The 22,707-nt window shown below is 44.5% G+C and overlaps 1 protein-coding gene across 1 annotated transcript in view; it reads left to right on the plus strand.

The window, feature by feature from the left end:
- Nucleotides 1-22,707, plus strand: part of SLIT1 (slit guidance ligand 1) — a 1,063,959-nt gene that overhangs the window by 33,340 nt on the left and 1,007,912 nt on the right. The window lies entirely within an intron of this gene.

A 22,707-nucleotide genomic window follows, 5' to 3' on the forward strand; every position in this document is an offset into this window, starting at 1 on the left:
CTTCTTTAACCATGGCAAACCTAGGATAAGCCCAAATTGCGGGGCGGCAATAATGTCAAAGGCAATCTTTTCTGTATGCCCATCTCCACACCGAAGGATTATAACACAGGTACTATGGGTAACAGGACCTGAACTAAGGGGGGTACCGTCAACTGCATGTACCAGTTCTGAAGCAGGTTTACATTGCACCGGAATTCCTAAAGTACCCACAAACTGGGCATCGATGAAATTACCAGTTGCACCCGAGTCGATTAGTAGTGTAACCTGTTTCCTCTTAGTCAAGAACTCTAAGCAACCCTTCTGAGTGATATAGGGGCCATGATTCGAATAGCCTGCAACTGGGGCCCTGCTAACTAGGCTCGGCCGGGTGACCCCCACTACCGACGAGCCAAGGCGTTTCCCTGGGTTTTTGGTTTGGCGGGGCATTCGCGAACGAAATGCCCAGCCTTACCGCAATACATACAGACCCCGTCTTTTCTTCTCTGCTCTTTCTCTTCTTTTGTTAGGGGGCCCCGGATAGAGCCGATTTGCATCGGCTCATCCCCCTCAGATTTGTCCACCGTCCCACGAGATCCTTTAAACTGGTCTAACCGTGGTACAGGGCGAGATTCTCCTCTTCTCTTGTCGCCTCGCCTTTCCGCCAAGCGGTGGTCAAGACGCAAGGCTAAGTTGATCATATCCGAACACTCTCTTGGCTGTGGATCAACCTGAGCTATAAGATCTTTTATCTCGTCTTTTAACCCCTGATAAAATAGGGACATCCTCTTTTCTCTGGGCCATTCGGCTTCTGCTACTAGCCGGTTGAACTGCGTGACATAAGTCACCAGTTCCCTATTTCCTTGCCTTAAACTCAGCAGTTCCCGATCCTTGCAGAGGGTGGCTGCCTGTCGGTTAAAGATCTTCTCGAATTCCCCTAGAAACTCATCCCAGTCATACAGGACAGCATCGTCCTTTTGAACCAAAGGATTCGCCCAGGAGGCGGCGTCCCCTGTAAGGTACGATATCACGAAGGCTGTACGTGCTTGAGCAGACCGAAAGGCTGATGCCTTGGTGAGAAAGTGGAGACGACATTGGGTCAAAAACGTAGAGAATCTTTGCGGGTCCCCTGCATATCTCTCTGGAGGTGCAAGGGGAACTATGGCTTCCGGGGTTACGTGTACCTGTACCGGGGTAGATGGTTGACCAGGTAAGGGCGATGCTTGGGCAGCTAGATTCCGCACCTGCGCGGACAAAGTTGCATATTCTTGCCTGGATGCGGCTAACTCCCCTTGCAAATCCTGCAAGGCTTTAGCAATCTCTTCCATGACTTGTTGTGAGGGTTGGCTGTGTCGCTCAGGCGCCTGGAAAATACGTGGGCTTGCGCTTCTGTCAAGACACTCTGGTCCTAGGCGCAGGAGCGACGCAGTACCAACCACCCCCACTATGGTCGTGGAGCCTGCAAGTCGAAGCTTACGCAGGCTACTCGGACCAGAGCAGGGAAGGAGGGTTAGGGTCTCGTTGATTGGATAGGTTGGGGGATTTTAGGGAAACCGGATTGAGGTTTGGGTAGAGGTTGTGGATAGGACGGGGAATGGAAGGGTTGATTGTTGCACTCTTTGGATTATACTTGGTACCAAGTAGTTTTTGCACACCACCTCCACATAATCAGACTTAGGCCCCCTCACAGCTCAATAACGTACAAGTCTAAACCATGCACCTAACTCTGTCCACAACTAATTAGCATTTCTTGGCATGCAAACTTAGCTCTGGGTTTCAGTGTCCTGTCCGTGATGAAGCCGTCAAGTCTTGTGGCAGGTCCGTAGCGTTCAGTGCTGGTCCAAGAAGCTAAAAGAAATAACACAAGTTAGGGTGTTGCCTCTGCATTCCCATAACCTTCTCATTCATTCCTCACACGCACAAACACACAACATTCTAATTGCCACCCGGGCTCAAATCGCGGGCTTTAGAGTGTGCCAAAGTTTGCCACTCTTTGGGGCTTTTCCACTTGTTCCAGATGTGGAATGAATGCCAATGTTACTTCCCACAGGGGTCCTCCTTCAGACCGCCGCGGTAACTTTTGCCCATGTGTTTTCGCCTCCCGTGGGCCGAGTTTTCCCTGGTTCCAGGAGGCGGGAACACACGGTGCGGTTCGATTCCCCACTACGAATGCTAGCGCGGGTAGAGACGCGCCTAGGACACGCCCACTTATCTTTGCTGTAGGCGCAGGGGCTAGGAGTTTTGCGGGCTAAAGCCCCCTGCGCTTCTCCCCCGATCCCTCTGACTCCCCAAGATGGGTTAAAGACTTATCTTGCAGGAGCGAGGGGCCGAACTGCTTTTCCGGCGGGGCGGGGCCCCTCGCGACTGATTCTGGAGGAGCTGGGCTTTGCACGTCCTCTCCTTCCGAAGTCTCAAGCGCAAGCCCCGTGCCTCGGGGCTTGCGCATGCGCGTTGATGTGCCACACCCTGCTGGACTCCTGATTGGCTCGTGGCACCCCCGAGCATGTTGGGAGTTGTAGGCAGGAGACTGCTTCTGCTGGGAGCTGTAGTTTTTGAAGGCTGCTTTTCTGCAAAAGGGGCACAGCAGCCTTTTAAATGGGTACAGCTTTCTGGATCCAACTTGTACATGCACCACAGCCCCCACCATGCCCCTCTGCACCCTTTGTCTTGGTTTGGTCTTGGCTTTGGCCCTGACACTCTGCCATGCAAACAAATGCTCTTATAGAGGCATTCTTTTAAGTTGCTAATTATTTGATGAAAAACAAATGTACTTTTACAGATGGTGCAATTCTGAAGGGTGCAGTGAAAGTTTTTAAAAACTGTCCCGAATTTATGTCTGCCATGTCATGTGTGCAGTTATGTGCAGCCACTAAGGCAAGCAGGGTATCTGCACTATCAGCCAATGTGATTGCCTCTGTCTGCTAATCTGCCCTTTTCATACATGAACTTCCTGAAATCAAAACTTTGATCCCGCCTGACAGCATCTGAGTGCTGTTGCTGTGTCAAGCTACACACCAGATAACTGAGCACTGGTGGATAGCACATAGTGTCAGCCTTCACATTGAATGTCTCGATTGGTTTCCTACATTCTGATATGAGTGACAATTTTTAGGAGACAGCTATTAATAGAAAATGATGAAATAAAGATGTTTTTGAAGTTATTAATATCATGAGAAAAGCACGTGTTATTCCCTTTTTCCTATAAAGCCCAAATAAATCTTGGTACACATTCTCATACTCATGGATATGACCACCCCAGTAGCTCATGCCAATTGGGCATTAATTATAAGTAGCTCTTTCTAATGTTAAGGTTGGAGACCCCTGCGTTAGCACAACATAATGATACTGTGTTTGTTAACGGGCACCATCTTTTATCAATTAGTCAAAGTATTTAGCAGCTGTACAATGCATAAAGCACAAGCATGAATACAATAGTCCAAAGATCAACATTTTCTCAAAATTCTAATTGGTTCAACCCTCGTTCTATGCTTTTCAAAATATAAATCCAAACCTGTTCTTTATGACCCTATTGGTCCTCAGTTATTTCTGATGATCCATGTAGAACCTTTTTAATGGTGAACCAGAATACATTATTTGCCATGTTGGCCATGTTCTAAATAGTGCACAGCCAGTGGAGCGTTAGACGTTTGAGTTCGAATTTAGAATGATGCTCGCCAATGGGAATATTCACTGACTGAGTGGTTTTGCCTACATAAATCACGTTACATGGACATTTTATAGCATGGATAAAAATGTTTGACTTGCATGTTGTATGGGTCCTAAATTCTCAAGCATTTCCTTGGAATGAGTAATTCTTTTGGAAAAATGACATGAGGTGCATTCACCACGTGAGGCATGGACTCTCAGTGGTAAATTCCACATAGAGTGAATAGTGGATGCTGGTTTATTTACTATCCATGATGCTTTCTCTAACTTCTGTCTAAGGCTCCTCTCCTTTTTAAAAGCAAACAAAGGTTTAGACAAAGGCTGATCCATTGTTCCAATTAGATGCCCATTTTGAGAATAGTTGCTTTAATTACATTACTAAAATTACAGAATGTTGTTACATTTATTAGTGTTCTTGTCTGGTTTCACTTGCTATTTTGGTAAGTTAACTTGATTAGTGTATTGATCTGTTTGATCAATTAAAAACGATATCCTCTATTTATGAGTCTATATTGTAAAATATCAGGTAGACTTTCAAAGTTCTTAGTTTGTGTACAGTTTCTCCGAATGCAGAGAAACATCCCATAAGGTAAATTGCATAAAAGAGTCTTAGGATGGTGACTAGAAAAATGGAGCGTGGTGTTCCTATCAGTCGCTTTCCAAAAAAGATCCACTTCTAAAGACCCTTCATTGTGTGAGATGAATACATACAAAAATAAAAACATACTGTTTACACCGAATTCACAGGTCAATTTGAAATTGTTGTCCATATCTGAGACAATTAAAATGTTCCTAGCATACAATAGTGGTACATTGGCTATCAAGGCTGAAGGAACCTGGGAGTACAAAGATGTTCTTGACATCTGATGGCTGTATATTGGGGTGTAAGACTCAACAGGGATATCATGTTTTATTCTGGCATAAGTTGAACCTGGGAATAGGAAGGTGTCCCTGGCATATATGGTCAGGCATGGCAATGTGGGGCATTAATAAATGAGAGTACGTTATGAAAATATCAATATGCTTTTTATGGTACTCTAAAGAGATATTGATTGATCACTCATCATACAACATTAAGTTGTCCTCGAAGCTCTTCCACAATTTGGAGTCTGCTTGACCTCTGAGTGTGCAGTAGTTAGCCTCACTATAAATGGCAGCATGGGTACTGAGTTTCTATTTTCACTATGGGACGATATTGCCTTTATTATGCACATACTTAATCCTTAATTCTAGTGCTGTAAAAGTATCATGATTTGCAGCAAAGTAGTATAAAAATGTTAAAGTGTTCAAGAGCAACAGGGGAAGTTGCCCCCTTTACCCTCATGTACTCTGCACCTTTCAAGGGAAGATTGTTTGTCTAAGGACAATGCCAAATCTGAGGGATCTGTTTCATTCACCATTTCCGGTTGGAGAATCACAGCAGGTTATTAATTTCGTATAACTATCAACAAAGGCATTTAGAAAAAAAACATTGTTTATGCAAGGGCTGATGGCAAGCTCTGCCTACCCTTTTGTAGGTGTTCCAGATTCACTTGTAAGCGAATGCTGAAGCCCTGCTTACAGTTGTTTTTTGTGGGCATTAGCCCCACCCATACCATGGCATTATGGATTTTGCTTTTCTTTCATATTATTAATAAGGATACGGATTTTAATTGGTTATAGAGCTTTTTCCAGTTGGATGATATAACAGCATACCGGGGTGCATGCTGCCCTTTGACTGGACACTCACTCTTTTGATATACATGATGTTGTGAGTTGTCTCCCGCACCTAGTGTATGATATGGCATTTATAATGCGCCTGTACACAAGTGTTTCTAGGTGCCACAAGACAAGGCAGGGAAGACATAGGGAGGACAAGACAAACAATCCTACTAGGCCTTGTTTCATTCGGATCGTGCAAGTGAGACAGTGAGAAGTGCAAAGATGTGAACGGGCAAGGGTGATACGGATGGTGGAGGAAAAAATAAAGCTGAAAAATGTTCAAAACGAAAATGATTTGTCATGGAAATAAGAGTAATAAGGTATGTACACTAAACAGTATGCCATGGACTTGCAGAGAGTGCCCCTTGAGAAGAAGCCAAGCAAAAGGCAATGGGCCTAATTCACAGAACGTTTAGCGCGTAGCAAAGTGACTTGGAACTGCAAAAATACACTTTGCACACGGCTGAATTCACAGAGCAAAGAGACTTTGCACTGCAAAAGTACTCTGCACCGTGCTAAGTGGTCCTAATTCACACTATGGCTGTGCAGACTTAAAGAAGCAGATGGTCTGACGAAAAGAAGCAAAGAAAGTTATGAATGAGGCCACATCTGCAGATGGTGATAGAGCGTAAGTATTGCTCAGAGACCAACAGGAGAGTATAGCAGATTACTCTTATGATATTAGGTACTTGTTCAATGAGCGTACAGTATAATCTTACAGCAATGCATCTTAAACTATTATCAAGAATCCGCTGAGATTTGAAGATTACATCAGATTCTAGTGGCAACATTAATACTTCCTTTCAGAGTAATTTTTGGAACAACTTGTGAATTGCAACCCAGTCATTTTATTTATATTTATTCATTAAAAATGATAAGTTCTCCCCTCAGACACAAAGGCCATGTTGATGGCAGGAGCAGTCCCATTGCTGGCTGCTTTACATAGTTATATAGCTAATATAGGTTAATTCATTAAAACCGGATTGTGGTGAGGAAAGAGTTGGAAACAGTAAAAGGGAACAGCATGTTGGGGTGGGGGTGGCAACACTGTCATTTCATGTCTCTGTGTCTTTCTTCTGAGAGAGAAGATCGTTTTTAGTTTGATCTTGAAGCATGTCACTATTGGAATGTGCTTATTTTCTGATGTAGGGCAATCCAGTGGATGAAATTTCCACCGGCAAAGTGAACTTCCAGACATTTTCACTGGATTTAACACTTGCCTTTATGTGGAAGAAAAGGCATTCAGCAGTGCAAATCTCACCTGCGAGGAACCTGAAATGTTTCAATTTTGCAATTACTCAGTGATTTTGGCTGCAAATTTACCATGAAATTGTGAAATTGTTGAAATTTTGCACCGGAAATCCAAACTTTCAGGTGATGTGAAATTGTACCAAATTGGAGAATTTCATGCGAATTTCCACAAAATTTCAGTGGAACTAATTCACAGAATTTCAGCCAACCCTCCCAGTGATGAGTAGTTACGAAGTGGAAGGTGCGCAGGAGTTGGTTAGGTTAAAGACAGCTTTCGAGCATCAGGATTGACTAGAAGGAGAAAGATTCAGCCAGGAAGTGAGCAGGGTAATCTCTGGGAGGATTTAAGAACAATTTAAACACAAGAAGTAATAATTTTAAGCCCAAAATGTGGTCACCCACAGGCAACTCAGGAAATTGTGCAAGTTTTCTGCCTCTTCACAACTTCACAATGGACATAGTACTAAAAATGTTGCTGAAGAAATCCTAATTTTTCGGTACGAAATGGTACAATCTCATCCAGTAATGCATGTATTGAATTGATTGTGTAAGCATATTACCCACAATTAGGCTTGGGGTGTTTTGTTAGCACCTACTTGTGTGGTCATTAATCTGTTATCTAAAATCAAGATTTCCTTCTTCTTTATATAACTTTCATAAATCTCCTTTGTCAGAGAGTTGTTTTTTCGTTGTCCAAAGGCACATGTTTGTTGTTGTTCGGAATTTGACCATTTCGCCCATGAAGTATGGCTTTATCTTAATCTAGAGTCCAGCTCACTTTCCTTACAGGAAGACCAAGAACAACAGAAGAACTCTCCTGGGCCTCTGTAAGGTTCCAAAATAATGTTTGTATTTAAAATGGTGAGGTATAGATCTTGAGATTTCAAACCTTGTTCCAGAGAATGAGATTGTAATCTTCCTTTTCTGATGAGATACAACATTATTCAAAATATAGCTGCCTGCCACTTCACGGCACTTAACAATTGCGTATAACTGGGTGACCATTCTGAGAGTATCCTGTTGCGGAAGTGCTTCAATTGACTAACCTCAAAGTGCCTTTACGGTTCTAGAAGTGACTGGCCTCCTTTACCCAAAAATCCCATCACTTTTGTAACTAATACCCACTGCAACACCTAAAAGAAGTCATAGTAGTACAATCATCTTTACTAAAAAGGTGAGACATATAAGTTAAATGGTAAGAATTTTTGAAAAGTCCATCTGAACTAACAAATTGACACAATTCTCCCCAAATCTTTTACCTTTATCTGTAGTTATTCACACTTTCTCATAACTCTGATTCTCACAGCCTCTTAAACGAGTCGTAAAATAGCATGGATGGTTAGAAAAACATGGAGATGCAACATCTCTGCCTGTTTTTTACAATCCCTCCCATTTGCGACTGGATTTGCTAGATTATGCGGGCACAGACTGGAAAATCTACCTGCACGTTTCCCCGCTATGCGCAGGAAAATAACCAATATTTTCACTGTCTCTCATGTTGACGCTCCTGCAGAGGCTTCAATCCTTATGCACTCAATTCTGGTAGGGAAATCCATAGGAACGAATTGCAATCCCAGGTACCATTCACGTAGTGGCGGCCCACTTTGCCACTTATTTACTGGTCAGGGCATACAAAGGCAAGGAAACATAGGAACCACCAACATTCCTGTATGTTTTTTCCACACGGACCCGTAAACTATCAACATCCTGGAAGAGGACGATGGACATGCTCCTTTGCCGGGATTACCGGCTCGCACAAAATGGGCCCATAATGATCCGGATCGGATTGACAAGTGGCACAATGTGAAAAAAACATTTACAAATTTTCAATGACCCATTGAGGTCTGCTTCACAATTCCTGCAGGACCAGTCAGCGTCGGAGCACCAAGCAGTGGGCCATTTCTGCCTGTTCGGCTCAGAGCCACAAGGGATGTGCACTTTTCCACGGCACTGCCACCACTTTCCCTTCAAGGAAGAGCAGGGAAGACTACACACTCCATGTTTTTCATCCTGAAAGACCGTCTAGGCAATGCAGTTTGTGGTTCTGTGCAATCCCCCAGCGGTATGTGGCCACGCGAGCAGCAGATTTGTTTTAGACTTGCACAACTTGGAGTACAATGCAAAATGCTTATGTGCATTGCTTCATGTTGAATCACAAGCCTTCCTCTTCAGTAAGTACAATGAAATACAATTAAATCAAAAATAAAAATGTAACTCTGTGTATTATTCTATGCTTCTCTACTACCAAAGCCATTGAAATACTCATGTCTGGATTTTACAAAGAACAGAGAGTTGAACTGGGAGGCTGGCCTCTTTCCTTCCCAGTTGGCTGGTGCGAAATTAACATGCCAGTATTAACGTATACCGGCACGTTTCTGCCCCAGTCAACTACAGGTTTGTCTGTGAGGTGCCTGAATTGCGTCCAGCTAAAAGCTAGACATAATTCAGACACCTTACTGACAAAAATCGCCAGTGTTACCGGCACCGGTACTACCGGTGCCGGTAAGACTGTCAAAATCCTCCATGATGTCCAATGGGAGTCCATGGAATGGTGATGTGCGTCTCAGCACTTATATTCCAATGTTAATGCCGCCAGACCTAATGCCGGTATCGATATTTCAGTTTCTGGTTTCCTGGCAGCAGACTTATAATGAGCCCCAGTGTACTTTAGTAGGTGTCATAGGGACTCTGGTGATGGCAACTGGAGGAAACAGTCCTTACCACTAATATGGAGTAATGACGTGCCCTGCATTGTGCATTGCACTTGGACTGGCCAGCAAACAAGTAAACATTATTACACAAAATACGAAGATTAAAAACAAAATCCACTTTCACAGTCATTTTGTAAACCGCAGAGTGTAAAAGTGAGGGGAAAAGCCAAGGATGAAGGGGTTATGCCTCAGGGGAGGAGAGCCACGGATTAGAAATGCTATTGCTGCTGTGCATTCTTCTCCCTCTCCAAAGGTAAAATGAGGATTTCTGGCCAATCCGGCTGCTTTATTACCAACGGCAGACATTCTTTACATTTAGTGCAACACACGATTTCGCCTGTTTGTTTTACACTGCACCTTGGACTTGTGGAAAACTGCAGCAAATTTAAGTGTTGCCACTGTTAAAAAAAAAAATAATAGCTTTCTTTCATAAGTGAATAAACTTGGCAGGGCAAAAAACGGAAGGGAAAATTATCAAGTGCTGACCTTTGGCTTGAAAATGATGATGGCGTGAACATTTGCCCTGGAAGTATAGGACATGAACCGGCAGAAGTGCAGGTCAGACTCCTTTCTCACTTCATTTTCAATCAACCCTTGTTGCCAAAAGTCTAAAGGAGAGTTTTATTGGTTGATACAAGCTGACTGCGCATCCATTTTTGTTTCACACGGGCCATCAAAACAGCCCACAAAAGTAGTGAATGTTGCTCCTTTGGACCTGGGTCTCAGTAGAAATGGGCATCTGGAAGGCATGAGCTCTGCATTGCAGCAGCAAGCCATTGAACTAGGCAGTCCCATCGCAAACTGTTCCCAGAGAAATGCCTATGTGAGGCCTCAACTGGGATGCACATACTGCACGCATTGCCCCCCTAAGAGACCCTAAGGCTCTAAGTTGCACTAGTTGAAGGATAAATTCGCCAGTGTGATACCCGTATACAGTGTTAATAACGAAAAATAAATAACTACAAACATTTTCAGTAACACCTGAAAAACGAAAAGAAATGTCTACATTTTTAATAAAAGTATATGTTGGATGGGGTAAGGGATAAAAAAAAGGGTGGGGTGGCTTGGGGGGTTAGTAAATTGGGGGAAGCGGGAGGGTTGAGGGGGAACCCCCCAAATAAAAATAAAAAAAACACCAAATTCGATGTGGTTTCGTTATTTGGGTGTCGTTAAAAATGCATGTCGGTATTTATGGTGTTGTTATAAACACTTGGAAGCTGTTACACCTGGAGCGGTGAAGTCCTGGCTACAGGCTGATGACCCACTTCCCCATTTATCACGCTGATAAGATATGTTGTGACTCAGGGCACAGTCTTGAAAACCGATTAGGAGCACGTGCGCATGGCAAATGTTATCAAAATTAAAAAACATACTTTAACAAATATATGGGTTTATGTGCACACTAAGCAAAATAATTAAAAAGCACATGTTGGTATGTATACAAATGCATAGCATGCTGGATTGATTCATTTGAGAATTCACAGGCTACTGCGGGTTATTAACTCCCTCCAAAAACATGCCCTCTGTGTGAGTGTATATTAGTGACATTGGTTCATTTAATTAAGTGGCTACCAGGTTATGTTATGTTGATTTATATCACCCTTCCAGACAGCGGCTGACGTCTTCCTGGCAGTGCCCCCCCCTTGTAGCTCCCCTACCTAAGGCGAGCAGTGACCATGTTCTCTGTTCGTGATGTTATTTGTGACACTCACTGAGGCAAATGTCTGCATATCACACAGCAGTACTCCTTTTATCTCAAAGCTAGTAGTGATCCAGCAGCTTGCATCCCCTCCCATCAGAATGTAGCCACGAAACTGCTAATGATGGGCCATTAGTCACTGAATTGTTTCATGCATGCATTCTGATGGGAGGGTAAGTGCAGTGGGGTGTGGGAAGTTGGTGTGCACAAAAGCATATCTGCAGGAGTCCTTGTGATGTCGCACATTACCTTTCATAGGCACCCCCCCTACTTTTGTCTGTGCCCGCCCTACTTTTGTCTTTGGCCCCCTCTGTGCCCCTCCTAAATTTGATTCCTGGCGACGCCACTGCTTCCTGGGTGTCACAAGCATGCATCCCTAAAGACCATGCGCTGCCTCTCAACCCTCTCCGGCCCCCTTCCCGCCTTCAGGCCCCGATATGTCTTTAGCTTCTGGGAATTTCAGTGACTCCTCACTACTGTCCCACGGTGGTTGCCACCACCTATTCTTACGCCACGGGGTGTCATGAGGCCTGGCACTGCCATAGCTGCATGCCTGGAACGGTTCTGTATGGTTGGTTTTTGGAGTTCAAGAAAATCATATGCTCTGCGTTTATGCACTCTTTAATAAATGACAATATAGAGCAATTACTACAATATTCCATACATCAGGTTAATATGGACGTCTACATTTTGCAGACTCATTGTCAATGTGGCCACATGCTATGCAAATTGTTCCTGCTTGTGTGTAGGGCTCAGAGCACAACAATATTATGTTTCCAATATTCTTTGCTGACTACTCCTGCAAAAATGGCTTACGTTAACATCAAAATACGCAGGACAATGGGCCTCACTCCGAGATTGGAGGTAGTCATGGCGCTATTTGCACCATGACTGCCTCCAATAACAGTACCGGAACCGGTTTAGTTCAATGGGGACTTACCGGTGTAGTCCGACCTTTGCGGGACCGGTAAGTCCCCTTTGAACAAACCATTCCCCATTCCCATTTGAGCCCCCAGAGGGCTCAATGGGAATGGGGAAGTAGCTAATAATGGTACCGCAATTTGCGGTACCGTTATTAGCTCTGAAGTCCCTTAGCGGGTCCCGTCCATAACGCCTGGTAAAACCAGGCGGTGAAGGAGGGACCCGCTAAGGGAACTCGTAGTAGGAAGGTAAGGGATTACCGGCACCGGTCTCCTTAACGGTGCCCTGTATCCCTTACCGCTCTACTCGTAATGAGGCCCAATATCTTTATCATCTAAATGCAAATGAAGACACAGGAATTCCATGTGCTTGTGCTGGGCAACCAGGTCAATGCTTAAGAGCAATGAGTATTTATGTGCCTTTTAAGCAACTGGAGTGGTTCCATGTCTTAAAATCGTGTCAAAAATGGCCGGGGATACAAAATATTGCTTCAAAAAGGCTGTGGTTTTGCTGCCACAATCATGTAAAGGATGTGGGGGACACCCCCTGCAATCCCCTGACCCATTGTACCATTTAAGGGGAGCGGGGGACACCCCCGCAACCCCTGCTCTCCTTAAATTGTATAATGAGGTACAACTTTACCGGGTCAAAGCACAGCATTTTTGCCGCGATTCTTTTTTACCGGCGACATTTTTGCAGCGATTTTATTACCTGATACCACTGGAGTAGAGAAGAACAGCAAAGTGAAAAGGTTATTCTGACACCGTGGGCAGAAAGGAAGAGACCTGTGCCTAGTGCGCATGTCGACAGATTCACGACTAAAGGCGAAAACCTGTTCAGTGTCTTCCCTTCCTTACTATACCCCAAACTGTTTCCCAGAATGCAGAAAGGAGGACGGGATCTAGCAGGTAACTGCACACTAGTTATTAGTTGTCAGGAAGAGGCAGAGATGGAACTATTCATTTTAAAGGGCCCGTGTCTCTGGAAGTGCAATGCAAAGTCAATGGGCCTCATTAGGACCCGGGCGGTAAGGGGTTTACGGCGGCATAAACAGCGCCGACCCTTACCGCCTGATTCCGAGGTCCTTTAGCGCCATGGAGGATTTAACACCTGCTTTTAGCAGGTGTTAAAATCCATGGCGCTAAGGGACCTTGTTGTTAATTACGCCACCGTAATTTACGGTGGCGTAATTAACGCCTTCCCCACTCCCATTATGCCCTATGGGGCAAAAATGGGAATGGGGAAGGGTAAATGGGTTAATGGGGACTTACCGCCCCGCCAACCTCAGAATGGGACGGTAAGTCCGCCAACCACCATGGCGTAAACGTAGTTTACGCCATGGTGGTAAAGGTACGACCCAGGCGGTAACTTACCGCCTGGGTCGTAATGAGGCCCAATGTTAGAAATGGCCAGATAGCCTGTTTCCCCCCAATAGCCTAAGAAGTGGTACCATTAGAGCCGCTCCTGCCATGCATTTGGGGTGAAGTCATCAGCGCTTGCCTCAGAGATCAGTGGGCAACCTGACGTGGCAGGTTTGAATCTCAGCAGGGGCAGCCCCCCCCCCCTCCCACGTTGATACGTTTGGTAATAGTTACACTTATTGTGCAGCAATTAGAGGCAGTGAAGTTCTATGTAAATATGTGAGATTATTATGATTGTTAAACGGCCATGGAAGAGGTAATGTCATCCACCATTTCCCGTCAGGATTTGGCTGTGGGGCACTTCACTGCACCATGTGTGTCTTTTTTAGGGGTTTGCAGGGTGAAGGAGTGGAAGCAAAGGGCGATTGGGGATTGGGAGTGGTAGAAAGGGCTAGATACAATTCAGCAAAAATGCAGTAAAATATCCCATGTGGGGAAATGTCATAGATCTGAGGTAGCTACATGTCTCAGTTGCTTGCATGTAAATTAAGTGCACAAGTAATTAAGCCCAGAGCCTGCTACTACATTTGCATTGCCCTCCTGAATCCCTACTTTACACTCCCCAGGTAAGACACACAGGGCCCGATTCATGGAATTCTTTGCACAGTTCGTAATGACTTTGCACTTCTGAAAAGTTACTTTGCACTGCTGACACAGACCCTGATTCATGGAGCTATGCAAAGTGTATTTTGCCAGTGCAAAGTCAGTGCAGTCATTTTTGCAGTACAAAATGAACGAACTTTGCACTGACTTTGCACTTCACAAATACCCTTTGCACAGTTCAAATGAATCAGGGTTTGTGTCGGCAGTGCAAAGTCACTTTGAACCATGCAAACAATTCCATGAATCGGGCTCACCGTATTAGTAAACTAGTGTATAGTCCTATGTACACGGGCCATAGTGCAGGTTTTCATTGACACAGTAGGACCACTGCATATCCTAAGCCTCCCTCTAGCCGTGACCACAGGTGAAGCTATGAAAATTGATATTGTCTCTATATATCCTAAGTCAACAGCTCCCTCTAGCTGTGATGACAGGCAAAGCTATGACTGCATGGGACAAACATACTGGGACAAACATACATTTGGCTTTTTATTATATTGTTAGATTACATGTGTATGATATACACAAATGAAACATGTTCGGGTGGACAGCTGAAAGGTTAATGCCTCACCCCTGGCATGGCCTAGCCTGCACTTTGTAAGTTCAAGTTCTGGCAGGGCAGACTCAGCCTTCTTCCCTATGAGGTTGATAAAATGCATACAGTGGGTAGTAATAACAGCTATCAGCACATGGAGATTGTTATTGACCGCCTTTCAACCAATCAGAATGATCAAAGCACAGCCAATAACTACTGGTATTGACTGCATTCTGAACATTTTGACTTTAAAAGAAGACAGTGAAACTTCAATGCAATTTCCAGGCAAGGTTTCTTTCAGCAAGACACTTCCTTTCTGGGAGGAAGTTTTTTTCCGACAACATCCCATTTAACACACCAAGACAAAGCTAAAACATGGGAATATTCTTTCACTTTTTTATACATAAACTGCTTACTCTCACATGATGCGTAATGCATACTCATGTTAAACCCACTCCATGTTAACTGTAGTTGCAATTAAAATACTTAATTTATCAAGTCAACCTTGTTATTTAAACACTGCAAAATAAATCCACATTTAATGTACTCACTGAGTTTGTCTGTTTATTCACTATTAAAGTAACGTTTTACTTCACCACCAAAACTCCAAAATAAGGACTCCATCATGAAGTTTTATAAAGTAACCTGATGGCAGTAAAATTGAGGCTTTGTGAAGCATGTATAATTTGCACATGCACAATATTACCTCATCTAAACTTAAATCAGATGAACACATTGGAAAATCATTTAGAATTGTCCCAATAGTGCCCAGTTGCTGAACTAACCCTGTTACAATCGTGCAGTCAAATTATGCAAAGGCAGAGACCTTCTGCAGTGCTTCATGTTTGACTGAAACGTGGCATGGGTCTTATAGTTGTCATTCTTGTTATGTTTGTCCCTCACTGGGGAGTTACAGGGAGGGGCTGGGACTGCAGGGATTAGTGCACTAATCCTTACGTGTGTCTGGGCCTGTGGCACCATCATGAGAAAGGGGGGAAAACAGAAGGGATCTTCTAGGCACCGTTTGTCACTTGGAGGACTTTGTTGCTGTACCCCCTCTGAGTACATTGAGTGTTCCTGCCAGTGATCTTAGCTAAACTAACATTTCAAAGCATTAAGCTGCATCGTAGATGTTTTTCTCGAAGGAAGACAAAGCCGCGTCGGAAACACTCCTTAACAGAAATAGTTGGAGGATGTGAAGGGGCAGTTCCCCCTGATCCCTTATCCCTTCCACCCTACCTCACACCCCTCCATTGGAGGCTGGCTCACAGAAGCAGACATCTGAATCTTCTTTCATGCCACCCACTACCCCGCAGCAGGACACTATCCAGCGTTGCTTCCTATTATGGGATCAAGTGAGGCGTGCTGTGGCTTTTGCTTAAGTAGAGTTTTATTTTCCCAAATGTAATCTTACTTCTGAAAAGCACACTGTGAACTACCACAATTAAAGCAGATTCATTTTTAGTTTTGTTCAGAGAAAGTTATAGCTCTCAACCAGAGATCTAGCAGCAGTGACTAGAGGAGCCCTGGTGTCAAACAGCTGCTCTTGATACAGAAAGAGTATGTCATTTTCAAAGCTCTGTTATAGTGCCAAGAATTTTGTAAAATGTGCAACCCTGTAAACCTTGGAGAAAGTGGCTAACTGTTTCTTTTAAGAGCTTCTTTTGCGGCCATGCTCCTTGGTAAATTAATGTTTGTTCCACTTTTGTGCTGCATTACATGCCTTTTTCTATTATTTCTTATGATTTATGCTGCTTGGTACAGTGATGATTTTGTTATTTTTTGTTACTAGAACTTCCTTTTCATTAGTCTATGGCTGGCCATTTTTGTGTGATTTCATATGTGGGATGAAGTAACCACAGCGTACGTTATAAGGATATTGAAAGTTAATTTCTAAGGTTACAGTACTCCATGGGGACAGCAATATTCTTTTATGTACATTAAGGGGTATTATATTCCCTTTAATGCATGGCCATACACTGTCATACCCTTTGATACCTGGCTTCTTAGTTTATTTATTTATTGTGCATTTGTAAGGCGTTTATACATCAAGTAAATTGTGTTTCAAAGTGCCCACATAGCAGCAGGGTGGGAACAATGGAACGAAATGCAGATATACTAACACTGAAGAGAAAGAAAGAGGAGTCCCTACTAGGCTTGTGAGCATTCAGAATGTGCAAGAGCAGAGAGGGAGAAGGGACGAGGGAAGGGGGTAAGTGCTAGGTGTTCCACTGAGGAAGTGCTCGGAGGTAAATTGCAGGCAGTATTTAAGTGCCTGGCAGACATCACTTGTTGAGAGTGGTCAACTGCCAATAATAAGTACAGGCCTGTGATACAGCATAGACCAGTAGGCACCCAAAGGCAAGTGCAGGGAGTGGACAGAGGCTGGAGGGGATTTGGTGGAGGGGGCAGGTCTCAGAGTATACATGAGGGCCTTTGTCACCAATCTCGGCGACTGTGTTTCTCAAGGGAGGGAGAGGGGGAAGGAGGAGGTGGAAAGCAAAGTCTTGAGGAGCTTTTGGAATTTGAGGAGATCCGGATCAAGACATAGAGGAAGGGCGAGGCTGTTCCAGAGGAGGGAGCCAGCCCAGGAAAGAGATTGGCCACCAACTTGCTGTTTTGAGAAGCACTTGACACACAGAGAGTTGGCGCCAGAGGAGCATAAGGATCTGGAGGGGGAGTGTTTGCTGAGAGTCAGTTGTAGATAGTGTGGCCCCTGGCCCCAGACAGTCTTGTGGATGATGCAGAGGGATATGAATTTGATCCTTGCAGCAACCGGGAGCCAGCGGAGAGATTTTAGGGCTGGAGAGATGCAGTCCCTGGGCTTGAGGCCAAGGATAAGTGTTGGTGCCCTATTCTGGATAAGCTGGAGGGGACCTAGAGAGGAAGAGGGTAGGTTAAGGAAGAGGCTGTTCCAATAGTCCAGCCTAGAGAGTACCAGAGCTCTAGAGAAATTGAGCTTCTGGTGGAAAGTGAGGAAAGGAAGGATTCTTTTGAGGAGGTGCAGTTGGAAGTGGGCCTTCTTGGCAAGGTCCTGGATGTGAGGGAGGAAGGAAATGGAGGAGTCCAAGATGACTCCAAGGCTTCTGGCTTCGGATGTAGAAGAAGGGGGAGAGCCCATAGAGGTGGGCAGGAGTGAAGGGAAGAAAGAGGGAGCTGGAGTCCCAATGGGAATGATCTCAGTCTTGCTGGTGTTGAGGCAGATATCATTGGAGGCACACCATGACTGGATGGCAGAAAAACAGCTGGGAATGATGGAGGAAGTAAGGAGAGGATGAGAGGGAATTTTGAATAAGAGTTGTGTGTCATCTGCATAACACTGGAAATAAGGGGAGAAAGTGGACATTCTTTTTCTCACAAATGGTATAAGCAGCCTGAGCCTAAGTAACGCAGCACTTCTCCAAAGAGAATAGAACACAAGAAGTGGTTTAATCCCAGTGAGGGTATGATTAGGGTGACCAGATTTTAAATATTAAAAAAAAATGGGACACAGCTACTAACATAAAAGTAGGACTAACTCTTGAAAGTGGCTGTCAAGGCACTACACTTCAGTAGCGCTTGGAGGAAAAGGAGGTTTAAGTGTTACTGGTGGAATAAACACATATTATATTAAGACTTCCGATTTTATGGTATTTATTTTTCTGCCATTTCTCTCTGTATTTATCCATATTTATGTTTGGGCCTTTTTCTCTATTTATCCAAACTCTTTTTTGTCATATAAAAAGATAATTCGCAACAAGTATTTTTCATCATTTATTCTAAAAAAATGCATTTATTAAAGCACACATGCAGACATACAGGAAGGAAATGCTAGCTATTGTTTTTCCATAACAACAAATGATTGCTCCTGTGACTGCTGCTGCCTTAAGATACATGCTGTCAGCAATTTGCAAAACTTGAATGCTATTTCTATACAACCTGCACACTCTCCATGCTACCAATCTGCAATGTGATTGGCCTGCAATGGTTGAGTGACATCATAGAGAACCAGACAGAAAGACCTGTTTTCTGTTGTTTTCCAGTTTTATAAACAAATTCAGACAGACAGCAGATGGAATTCCGTCTGTATTTATGTGTAAAAATCAGTAAAAATGGAAAACTCGAAGCCTTCATTATAACTAATTTATCACAAACTACCACTATCTCAATTCGTAAAATGCAACATTTATTCTGTGCGAGATTGTGCATTCCTACCTGCCAGCTATGAAGACCTACTACCAAAAACCGAGACCACTGCCTTTCCCAAAGGAAAAATATTCTTGAGAAAGGTGGACCGAGCACCCAATTCAGGGACAGTCCCGGCAAAACTGCAAAGTCGGGTCATCCTAGGCATGATCCATGTGGAGGAGGGTAAAAAATGAATGTAAAATGCATGTGTTCACATGATTTTTACTCTACTCCACATGTTCATTCATTTGCATGTCGCGGTATTACAGTGTCCACCACCCCATACTGTCTGCCATGCAAATGAGCGAGCATTTATGTTAGCATGACATTTCATGCAAATGCCGAGGATTCCTATGGCATCTGCATGCGTTTTGCACCAGCAAAAAAAGCAGACGGTTTCCAAAGGAATTAATTGCAAAGTCTGCCTGCCATACACAACGAACAGGCTGCATTCACCAAATGTGCACTGAGAAGTAGAAAAGGAAGGCGTAAATTCAGTTCTGCCTTCTTTTTACACCAGTCTTTTGCACTTCACTGTGCAAATGACCAAACTTGCATGGGGGACCTGTTTGCACCCCAAGTGCAAATGTAACAGATCCCCTCCAGGCAATGTATGCTTTGGAGGAGTGTTCCCTCCAGTGCTTGCTTCTTACATGATCTCATAAGAACCTGCCATTTTGGATAAACATTGTGCCCACATCTACTACAGATGACAGCAAGTGTAAATGAGGGAAATGATGTTCCTTCCTGCCTGGCACGCAGGAGAATCCTTTGCCTAATTTCCCAAAAGAATTGTGTCTCATTTAAGTATCGAGCATGCAATGTGGGGTGTTCCTGGGCACCCGAAAAACCACAAGCCCTTTGCCCACACCCACCCTTCATAGCCGCATGGCATCAGGTAGAGATGTCATAAAAACGCACCCAGCGCTAGCAGCCGCTGGCCCTGGGTTTTCCTTTTGTACCCCTGGGATTGCCCTTGTTTCTCCGGGTATGCGAGGGACAGAAGGAAGACAGGGCTCTCACCTGTTGAATGATTGCATCTGACGCATGTGGCTGTGTAGAGAAATAGTCAAAGGGACTCATTTTACAGTCTCCAAATGCTCAGAACTTAAACATCACTGTGAGGCGTCCACGCATCAACTTACACACATCTCTGTGAGGCTTGCACCCATCTCTGTGAGGCGTGCACACATCTCTGTGAGGCTTGCACAAATCTCTGTGAGATGTGCACACATCACTATGAGTTTGCACACATCACTGTGAGGCTTGCACACTTCTGCAATGAAATTAGTAAACCATCCATTTCATGTCTGATCAATCACTACACCAGGCATTTTCATATTGCTGTATAATCTCCTTCTTGCAAAATTTGATGAAACCCGCTTTGTATACGTGGGGAACATGTGGAGGTTTATATTTGTCTTGTTTTCAATGTGTTACAGACGAGATAAATATCATAGTTGAACCGCACCATTTTATTTGCAATAAAAGCATTTACCAAAAGCCTTTAACAAACATTATGCATGAGATCAATGCATTCAATGAGGATTTGATATATTCACATATTAGCGAAATAATGACATAAAATGTGCTATTTGTCTAATATATTACCATGGGTAATTTGACTCTTTGCTTTGTACATGATGTTAGCAACTGGATATGCGAGGCTGCCCCTTAATGCTGGTGTCTGCAAAATGCATATCGTTAGGGTGAATAGCACAACATGGTAAGTGCTTCCACCTGGCATGGGTCCATAATGCATTTCACAAGTTGGAAATTTGACAGGCCAGTTCAGCCCTTTTTATAAACTGTTCACTTTTACATGACGCCTAATGCACGCTCATGTTAACCCATTCCATTTCAACCAAGTTTGCAATTAAAATACTTATCTTATGAACACAACTTTGTCATTTAAACACTACAAAATAAAACCACATTTAATTTACTAACTCGCTTTGTCTAACTGACTTACTCATTAAAGTAACATTTTTACTTAACCACCACAACTCCAAAACATGCTTTGCTGCTACCACTGTGTGCTAATAGCTTTAAAGATTTTGGAAGGGGATTTCTGAACTCTGTCCTGGTGGCGCAGAAGTTCAGAAGGCCAACCTAATTACTTGGAACAGGGTAACCTCTGGACAAGCCAGACCAATCAAGGTAGCGATCGCGGCGGTCAAGACTAGGTCTCAAGAGGGGTGAGGGTGACTGAAAGCCCGCAATGAGCACACAAAGCAAGAGCGCTTACAAACTACTGCAAACAGTTGTTATATCAAAAATAGATACACATTTATTTTAAGGCCTTTAAAACAATGACCGTAGCGAGAAAATCACAATATCACAATATTAAACCAACACATACCATATCAACACAATATATATACAAATACACAGTCGCAAGCGTTTAAAGCACGAAATATGTAGTCCACCTGAAAGGAAAGGAAAACAGGCAGTGCGATAACGCTTTAGACTCAGTTCGCCTTCAGAGGCACCTAACTAGATGGAAGTCCGAGCCCTGCGAAGAGTGGAGCCTTGTGCTCAAAGTACCTGCCACGCCGGTGCCAACGGGCAAAAGGGGAAGCTCTTCGGAGGAAGTCAGGCAGTTCGGGTTAGTGCACAGCAGAAGGAGAACAGGTTCCGCAACTCAAGCGCAGCCTCCACAGCGGGCAGAAGCAGAGCGCGAGTACGGCCAAAAGGGTGCTGTTTTTACACAGCAGGGAAAAGCAATGGGATACTGCAGGAGGGCGACCAGATCCTAGCTAAACTACTCACCGGTCCCCGAAGCAAGCAGACCCAGGCTTCTCCACGTAGATTCAGCAGCTGGCAGGTTCAGAAGAGCAGGGAACGCCTCGTAGTCATGTAGAGCAAAAAGACGTCCCAATCGACGAAACCAGCACAGTTTGTTGCCGCAGCAGGACAACGGAGCGGCCGTGTGTATTCGAGCCAAATGTACACTCCTCCCTTCAGACTTGGGAACGCCAAGTGTACGAAGCGTGGGAGAGTGACAAGGACTCGAAATACAACACAACCTGGCGGCAGTTACAGAGCAGGACTCCCTTGTAAGCTGGTCAGTCAACTGGATGGCCCAGAGACACTTCCGAAGGCTTACTTGGCAGGAGTTGATGAAGTCGCCGGGAATAGCTGTTCCTGCTATTCCAAAGGTCGAAGCACCAGTACAGGCCTTCTGGTTCGATCAAAGGAGGAAAGGGTTTCACAGGACGACAGCAGTGCAAAGGAGGATTCCTTCAGCGGGTCACCAGCGATTCCTCGGTCCAGCCTCTTGGTTGCAGGATACTTGGCTCCTGTATTCCTTCGTTCGTGAGAACTCAGGAGATCGACATGGTAGTGGTGTTTCCAGCCCCCTCTTATCCACGGTTCCCTTCGCGCCAAAACGGAGGGGAGCCAATGGGAGATCCGCTCATCAACACACATACCATACGTGGACCAATCACGGACCACGGTGGTCCCAGGCATTCACACCACCCTAGACTCTCTGGCACCCAGGATGTGTATTGGGACCAGACATCCCAGCCCACACCCTGGAGGCACACAAACGACATGTAGAAGCCCGCGAAAGCAACCACGTTTCGCGGGAAAGTACATGCCCAAATAAGGAAGGCCCCGGGTCGCTCGACCTGGGGAAGGTGAAGGGAGCAAGACGGTCAGTGGACAGGACAAAGGAGCCTCGTGGTCTGGCCATTTTGGGAGCCAGGCCACCATTTTGGGTTCAGTGCGAAAAACGTGCTCAGAACGCCAAAAGGAGCTCAAAATAAACAAAACGATCGCTGCCACCATTCGAGTCCCTGAATGACTTGCACCGATCAAATACCATCCTAAAAGAGTATCTAGGGCCTGTAGAAGGCTAGAGACCCAAGAGAGCTGTAACTTAGCTTACAGTGCCCTCTTGTGTCATGTTGCACTAAAGCCGCAACATGATAAAAGAAACTACGGGAAACAGCGTTCCCCGGTACTGACTGTCTTAAGGGCATGTCAGTTTCCCCGTAAGAAAAGGAGCGAAAGCCCAGAGGAGTGCGGCAGAAGGCTGCACTTCTCTGG

This window comes from Ambystoma mexicanum, chromosome 8, assembly GCF_040938575.1.
Source record: "Ambystoma mexicanum isolate Mex_15411 chromosome 8, UKY_AmexF1_1, whole genome shotgun sequence".
Lineage (NCBI taxonomy): Eukaryota > Metazoa > Chordata > Amphibia > Caudata > Ambystomatidae > Ambystoma > Ambystoma mexicanum.